General features: G+C 46.3%; 1 non-coding gene across 1 annotated transcript; it reads left to right on the forward strand.

The window, feature by feature from the left end:
* Nucleotides 1-4,449: 4,449 nt before the first annotated feature.
* On the forward strand, nt 4,450-4,584 carry LOC136396019 (small nucleolar RNA SNORA66). Its single transcript, XR_010749453.1, has one exon. It is a non-coding gene; the product is annotated as a small nucleolar RNA SNORA66 (small nucleolar RNA).
* The last annotated feature ends 2,835 nt before the right edge of the window (nt 4,585-7,419 follow it).

The following is a 7,419-nucleotide window of genomic DNA, read 5'->3' on the forward strand; positions in this document are numbered from 1 at the left end:
GTCATGCTGGCAGGACCATTCATCAAATGCCCTTCATTTGGGCCCCTTGGGATATTGTCCAAAAAGGGAGGACTATAGGAAAAATGAAAAGGCGAAGTCACCTTGCTGTGAGCATCATTCTGATGGGGAGAATTCTCTGTTATCCCCAACCCTCCTTCCCAGGAAAAGCAGCAGCCAGATCAATTAGGTGAGTCCGCAGGGCTCACAGTAGAAGATGCAATTCCCAAGAGATCCACAAGGTGGCAGAGCAAAGAGCTGAACCACAGACAACCAAGGTCAGAGAAAGAAACTCACAGCCACCAAGGTTAACTACCCTAGAAGTTGCCCAGAATCCCAGGGAATCTATTGGATGTGGAAAGAGATGGTGAGGCAGTGCCTACGACTATTTTCCTATGATTCCAATTGACTTGAAGGTCTTCATCAGCTCAGGCATAGGAGAGCTGTGTTCCCAATTACAGCTGAGGAAAATCTAAAGGAAGAATGCTACCATTCTTAGTCACAGCACCTTCCCACAACTAATACTTTCACTTGAATGGATTTCCCATCATTTTAAGAAGGAATTCTCAAATTGCACAGATGTTTAAGGATCAGTGATAAACCTGACATCACCGAGCTCTTGACATTGTCATGCTGAACGCTGTTTTAACAGGAAAAGATGCCATTTCAAATTCTGTGAGCTCAAGATACTTTAAGGACAAGGGAACAAACACCTCTTTTTAACTATAGAAAGATGTTGGATCTATCCCAAGAGACTTATGATGTGTCTACAATCTTTAGGCCCAGAGTCAACTAAATAAATTCTATCATCCCTTTTCATAGTTGTTCTTATCTTTTCTTGTTGTCTACCTCTCCCACTAGCCTATAAATTTTAGATTTTTACAAGGTACATATAATTCTTTTATAATTTCTATAATAGTAACTCCATAAACTGCATGCGCACAAATACACACGTTAATTTACAAGCGTACTATGCAAGCAGCAGTTAGGTTTGGGTAGCTACGGTAGATAGAATCACCAGCATCAATTCCTCACCACCACCACTGCATATCCACACTCTTTGCCATATGACTTTGTAGTCCAGCCCCTTGACCTTGAACTCAACCAACTGACTTGCTTTGGACAATGAGATGGTAACAGACATGCCACAAACAGGGGTATGAAATGTGTTTGCACAGTGAGATGTGCCCTTCTGCATTCCTGCCATTGCTACCAAAAGAGCTTCCCCCAGACACCTGCTCCCACCTCAAGCCAAGTCTGAGAACTAACACACATAGGAAGTCCCTGAACAAGGAGCCGAATCTACACGATGTGCCTCTTACAGTAGACCCACGCACGCCAGCCCAGCCTAGCTCAGAGGACGCCCAGCTCCTACAGCCTGAAGCAGACCTACCAGCAACCTACTGATCCTTGAGATTCAGGCATTGCTATTTTAAGTCACTGGGTCTAGCAGTGGTTGGTACACAGCAGAATTCTGACAACAGCTAACTGACACAGGGGGTTCTGGGGGAGGGTTGTGTGCCCAAATCTGGGGCTAAGTTAACTCTACAGTCTTGACAGAAGCTTCCGTCAAGGGTGAGTAAATAGCCTGACCAGTCGTGGCGCAGTGAGAAAAGCATAAAGCTGGATGCCCAGGTTCAAACCCTAAGGTCGCTGGTTTGAGCACAGGCTTGCCAGCTTGAGCACGGGGTCACTGGCTTGAGCATGGGATCATCAACATGATCCCAAGGTCACTGGCTTGAAGCCCAAGGTCGCTGGCTTGAGCAAGGGGTCACTGGCTCTGCTGGAGACCCCAGTCAAGGCACATCTGAGAAGCAGTCAATGAGAAATTAAAGTGATGCCACTACAAGTTGATACTTCTCATCTCTCTATCCTCCCCCCTCTCTATTCCTTTCTATCTCTCTCCCTCTTTCAAAAAAAGAAAGTTATTAAGTTATTAAATATTTACCATGTAGGTCATATGGTGTAATGCTCAAGAATGTGGGCTATAGAGTCATCAATAGACCTGAATCCTGGCTCTGAAACTTATTTCCTGCAATACACTGAAGCTGTGACAGTGGGCAAACTGTCCAAATCACTGCTTTCTCACTTATTAAAAAAATAGACTCATAATTATAATAAAAGTTGCCTCGTAAGGTATTTTGATACTTAAAAGAGAGAGCATACAGCGAGTACCTGACAGAGAGTAAGGCTCCAGTACTTGCAAACCACCGTTGTTGTTGTTTCTTCTTCTTTGTGAGATCACCTTGTTTATATACCCACCTCATTCTCAGACACAGGCCGGTCTGTAAATAACTTCTGAATGACCAAATGATAGTGCAATTAATCAAATACATATTAAGATATATCATTTTACATGCTGCTGAAATAAAAATACAACTTTATTTGAAAAGAAAATAGGGCCCCTTCCAAATATGAGTTGCTTTCACCCCTCTGTGTCCACACCCCGTGCCCTTGGGTTCCCCTGCCCTTTTCATGCCCTCGGCCCTCTACACAAACACACACTTCCTGTTTGGAGCAGCAATACAATGGCAAGATGGTTTGGCCTCGCACATGGGCCTTTCCGGCCTGCGGCAGGCTTCCCCAAGGGAGCGATCATTTCTGCTTGAAGCCAGGATATTGGCCTCAACGTAAGTCAGCCCAGCAGGTAAGGAGAGCCAAGGTCAGCGCCAGGTTCCCAAGGGCTGGTGTCAGGATTCTCTCCAACCTAAACAGGAATGACAGGGGCCCTGGCAGAGGGGTAGGCATGTCAGGTGGTGCAAATAAACAGGCTAAGGGAGCAGGGGCATGAACAGAACACTTTGTGAAAACACCTCTCAAACTACTGTCCTATTACATTTCCTTCAGGAAAGGGGCTAGGCCTCTCAGGGGGAGAGAGAAGCTCTGGTTCTTCAGGGGAAAAGCACTGAAACGTGTGTTTTTCTCTGTGGGGTCTCAGCTGAGATGAGCTTCAGGGAGACGGAGAGGTCCCCTCGCAGCAGCTCTCAAACCTTAAGTTGCATCAGAGTCACCTGGAGGCTCACGGGGCGTCTGAGAAAAGCCTCGAAAGGGGACGACGAAGACAAAAGAAACCAAAGAGAAAAGCAAATCGGGGCAGAGGTGATGCGAGTTGAGATGCAAACAACAGTGATAACTAGCAGCAGCCTCCGAGAGAGAAGAGAAGCTTTTCTGCTCCCACAGAATGTGAGCAGGGTGCTATAAAAAGCAATATTCAGAAAATAAATCAACAAAAAATTTTTAGGAGGTAAAAAAAACATAATATAAATTAAAAACGAAATGAAAAGATTCAAAGTTAGAGCTTTGCCAATTTTTTTTTTTTTTTAGGAAAATTAGAGCAAAACATGAGAGCAAGAAAGAGACTTTAAAATAAAAAATTTTTAAGGATATTTATTCAAATGAGTTGAAAACATGTCCACACAAAAATCTGCACACAGATGTCAACAGTAGTTTTATTCATCATTGCCAAAACTTGGAAGCAACCAAGATGTCCTTCAGTAAGTAGGTGACTGGATAAACAGACAACCCAGACATTAGAATATTATTCAGCACTAAAAAGAAATGAGCTATTGAGTCATGAAAAGGTGTGGCAGAACCCTGCATGTATATTACTAAATGAAAGAAGCCACACTGAGAAGGCCACATACGGTATGAATCCGATGTAATGATATTCTGGAAAAGACAGAACTATTGAGGCCGTATAAAGATCAGTGGTTGCCAGGGCTTAGAAGGGAGGGGAGGGTGAACAGCTGGAGAGCAGAGGCTTTTTAGGGCAGTGAAACTGTTCTGTGTAACACTGTAATGGTACATACATGCGATTCCACCTTTGTCCAAATCCATAGAATGCACAACGCCAGGAGTGAACCCGAATGTAAACTCTGGTCTTCAGGTGATAATGGTGTGTCGATGAACATTCATTAGTTGTGGCAAATGTGCTTTTGGTGCCTCACGACAATAATGGGGAGGCTGTGCATGTTTGGGCATAAGGGATATATGGGAATTCTGTACTTCTGCTCCATTTTGCTGTGAACCTAAAACTGCTCTAAAAGTAAAGTCTGTTTTTAAAAAAGGGAGAAGTAGCCTGACCAGGTGGTGGCGCAGTGGATAGAGTGTCGGACTGGGACATGGAGGAACCAGGTTCGAGACCCCGAGGTCGCCAGCTTGAGTGCAGGCTCATCTGGTTTGAGCAAAGCTCACCAGCTTGGACCCAAGGTCGCTGACTCCAGCAAGGGGTTACTCAGTCTGCTGTAGCCCCACGGTCAAGGCACGTATGAGAAAGCAATCAATGAACAACTAATGTGTCACAACGAAAAACTGATAATTGATGCTTCTCATCTCTCTCTGATCCTGTCTGTCTGTCCCTATCTATCCCTTTCTCTGACTCTCTCTCCCTGTAAAAAAAATTTTTTTTAAATAAAAAATAAAAAGTAAATTAAAAAATATAAAGGGGAGAAGAAGAGAGGACCATCTAGGTCTGATATTCAAACAGAAGTATCAAAAAAGAGAACACCATTGCTAAAGTAATTGTGGTGATAGCAATGTATTAGCCTCAGAAGCTACTGAGGTGGTCCATTCTATCCTAGGACAGTGTAAAAAAAAAAAAGAGAGAGAACACCAGTAATAGGAAAGAGGATGTCAACAAAGTAATTCTATGAAGGACATGAGCTGCTGGACCGAAAGGGCCGAGTAAACTTGGCCAAGCAGGTGAAGGCAGACTCACACCAGGCACACCTCCGGGAACCCTCAGAACACTGGAGAAAAAGCGAGGATTCTACAAGCTTCCAGAAAGAAGAAACCAGTCTCCTTCAAGGAATCGGGAATAAGAACAGCCTCAGACATCTGGGCAGCCAGCGGAAGTGGAGCAATGTGTCCAGAGTGGTGAAGCCTGAGTATTTCCAACCTGAAATTCTATACCAGATAAACATGCAGGTGTAGAAGGTAGAACAAAGAAATTTATGGGCAAGCAGGGACTCAAAATTATGCCTCCCCTGTACCTTTATTCTAAAAGTTACGGACCGATGTACTCCACAAAAACAAGAGAATTCACCAAGAAACGGGAAGCCACCCAAACCCGGAAACAGAAAATGCAAACAGGAGGGCGGTGAAGAAAACTCCCAGGTGACCCCTGTGCTCTGACCTGGAGGGCAGGCGGTTGGATTGGCACAAGGTGACATTGGCACCAGGAGGTGCAGACACAATGAGCACAGATTCCCTAGGTGAGCCTGGGACAGATTATTTCTACTTTGTTCATCTTGAGGTGCCACTCCCCTGACCCCCGGATCAGCACAAAATGCTCATTTCTCCCTGAGGAGTGTTCCATCTTAATCTTTTTCTAAGAACTTGAGGGAGGCCCTAATGAGCAGAATAGGAGGCAACGCCTCTCCCAGCACATTTTTTGCCTGACCTTCAAACTACAGCCCCACCTACTGGTCCCCACTGTGATTAGCAGTCATCCCCTGACCACGCCCACGGATTCCCGGGGTGAGATCTTCCTGGGAAAGCTGCATCCCTCCTCTGTCCCAGACCCCACCTAGGACCTCTCCTCCAGGGAGCCTTCCTGTATCAGTGGCTTCACTGCTATTTCCTGATGGTGCCCAGTGTGGGCTTACTTTTCTTTTCTTTTTTTTCTTTTAAGATTTTATTTATTCATTATAGAGAGGAGAGAGAGAGAGAGGAGGGGGGAGGAGCAGGATGCATCAACTGTGGGCTTACTTTTCAAAACAATACTATGGTTTAGGGATATTTTCAGTGGTGGTAAAACTATAAAGGAAAACGAGGGAATGAAAACCACAAAAATTAGAATAGTAGTTTCCTGATGTGGGAGGAGGGGTAGCCATCAGTTGGGCATAGGAGAGGTCCCAGTGTTCTTTTTTATTTTTAATAACTTATTTATTAACAAAACAGTCCTTTTGCTCTCACCCAAACATTAATCATGATATGTTCTTTGTGAGCAGCAATAGGATTAAATGTGCTTCATTATCTTTGAAAATCTGGACTAAAACTTTGTGATGCAGCAAGTCAGAAGCCTCATTCTGAGTTTATTTTCTCGGTATCCCGGTTTGATAACTAAAAAGGCACTTCAGAAAGGTGTGTGGATCCAAATGGAGAACGGGCATCACGAAATCCTGGGCTCCCTTTCCAGTTCCACCCACCAACTATGCAACGGGTCTGTGGCAGCCCAGCTGACGGGTCCGTGGCAGCCCGGCTGACGGGTCCGTGGCAGCCCGGCTGACGGGTCCGTGGCAGCCCGGCTGACGGGTCCGTGGCAGCCCGGCTGACGGGTCCGTGGCAGCCCGGCTGACGGGTCCGTGGCAGCCCGGCTGACGGATCTGTGACAGCCCAGCTGACCGGTCCGTGGCAGCCCGGCTGACGGGTCTGTGGCAGCCCAGCTGACGGATCTGTGACAGCCCGGCTGACGGGTCCGTGGCAGCCCGGCTGACGGGTCCGTGGCAGCCCGGCTGACGGGTCCGTGGCAGCCCGGCTGACGGGTCCGTGGCAGCCCGGCTGACGGATCTGTGGCAGCCCAGCTGACGGGTCCGTGGCAGCCCGGCTGACGGGTCCGTGGCAGCCCGGCTGACGGGTCCGTGGCAGCCTGGCTAAACACGGACCTTCCCTGGTGGCCATCAGTCATCTCGCTCCCTCAATGGAAAACATTGCAATGTCATGTTTTCAACTCATAGGATCAAAACCCACAGAAATTACACATTTTGGAAGACCTTAAGTCTGGCTAGAAAGGTGTACATATTTGCCAAAACTCATTGAATTGTACCTTTAAAAGGGGTACCTTTTAGCCTGACCTGTGGTGGCGCAGTGGATAAAGCGTTGACCTGGAAATGCTGAGGTCACCGGTTCAAAACCCTGGGCTTGCCTGGTCAAGGCACATATGGGAGTTGATGCTTCCAGCTCCTCCCCCCCTTCTCTCTCTCTGTCTCTCCTCTCTCTCCCTCTCCTCTCTAAAAAGAATTAATTAATTAATTAATTAAAAAATACATAAATAAAAGGGGTACTTTTTAAGGTGATCTGATACTGCTGTTCAAGTTAACTACAGTGTGTCCGTAAAGTCATGGTGCACTTTTGACAGGTCACAGGAAAGCAACAAAAGACGATAGAAATGTGAAATCTGCACCAAATAAAAGGAAAACCCTCCCAGTTTCTGTAGGATGATGTGGCAGCATGTGCACATGCGCAGATGATGACGTAACACCGTGTATACAGTGGAGCAGCCCACGGCCATGCCAGTCGAGATGTGGACGGTACAGAGGAAAGTTCAGTGTGTTCTGTGGCTCGCTAAATTCGAATCCGTAACCAAAGTGCAACGTGAATATGGGCACGTTTATAACGAAGTGCCACCACATAGGAATAATATTACTCAGTGGGATAAGCAGTTGAAGGAAACCGGCAGTTTGGTGGAGAAACCCCGTTCTG

This window comes from Saccopteryx leptura, chromosome 2, assembly GCF_036850995.1.
Source record: "Saccopteryx leptura isolate mSacLep1 chromosome 2, mSacLep1_pri_phased_curated, whole genome shotgun sequence".
Lineage (NCBI taxonomy): Eukaryota > Metazoa > Chordata > Mammalia > Chiroptera > Emballonuridae > Saccopteryx > Saccopteryx leptura.